Here is a 1341-nt window from a genome sequence, read left to right as displayed (position 1 = left end):
TTTATCATTGATATTCTTGCTGACCACGGGTGCTCCAGCTTCAGCTTTGGGGAAAACAGATGAGGAAGTAGACAAGGCATCCTGGATTGTCACAACTTCAGTGAGACTATCAAGTTAAGGAGAGAAGGCCGAGTCTCTTGAAATCAGTTTCTTAAATTCAGGCATTATACTATATCAAACTTCAGTTCAGGCCAAGCAACCTCATTCCAAGTAGGACAGAAGGAAAACCACGGCCAGGATGGTAAAGGTTGGGACAACAAAGGGGGTCTCCCCTTCAGTCAGGCCCTTGATAACTTGGTAACATCTGACAACACATATATAACTCAGAGTAGCGTGATACACCCTGTGTAACCATGCCACAGTGGATCATGGCAAGTCAGAAGTGGAGACCTAAACCATTTTACCCCGAAATGCATAGCTTACATGATGAATTGTTCCCAGGACTTTTTGTGAGCAGGGTCAATATTTCCACACGCATAGAATGAACACATTAGTCTCAAGGTCATTCAGACATTGGTAGAATAGTAAGTTTAAGTACAGGGTCAATAGTTTATATTTTCTGGTATATTTAGTCACAGCATGTATGTGCTATTTATCAGCATGCTATATATTACTATTCATATCATATCTGTACGTTTGTTCTCTTGAGCCCTCTGTCAAGAAAGGCCTTGTTTACCTTACATGGGGTAAGATCTCTGTGCATTGAACTGAAGAGGATAGCATCCTGGGAACAACTCTGTTAAATGAACCTACGTAGTAGAACACTCCACTGGTGTCCCCAAAAGTAAAGAGAACAAATTTCCTAATGATTGAGATTAAATATGAGAAAAGGATGATATCAGAATTGTGTGAACATAAACAGGATTTTGACAAAGTATGTCTGGCCGTCACGAGAAATCTTACAAGGACCAACTTGCTGTTCAAAAAATCAAATTATACTGAACAATTCATGAGGACAAATGGCTTTCCTCACATAACTGCATGTATTCCTAATTGATCGACTTGCTTAATTCATTGCCATGTAATTAGCCTAGTCGTCTGGCTATCATCAAAACTTGTCAGTTATTTACTTCATTTCAACAATCCGTCCTTTTCCCACTGCGACATCCTTACTTGTCAGCACAGCACATAAAGAAGTTTGCGTAAATTTAGTGATGGTCTGAAACCTCTTCGGGTATACTTGGGAGCATTATTGATGATAATATTGTCATACGTCTTTTTAATGGAAAGAATGTCTGTTGCTCAGAATATGAGGAACGATCATCATGGGGTTTACAGGAATGGAAGGTGAATAAGACCAACAGACAGGCCTTTTAGAACGCTATGGCTCAGCTCGACTGA

Source organism: Penaeus monodon, chromosome 30 (assembly GCF_015228065.2).
Source record: "Penaeus monodon isolate SGIC_2016 chromosome 30, NSTDA_Pmon_1, whole genome shotgun sequence".
In the NCBI taxonomy this organism is placed as follows: Eukaryota; Metazoa; Arthropoda; class Malacostraca; order Decapoda; family Penaeidae; genus Penaeus; species Penaeus monodon.
The sequence above is the reverse complement of the archived record's forward strand: the minus strand, read 5'-3'. Positions refer to the sequence as shown.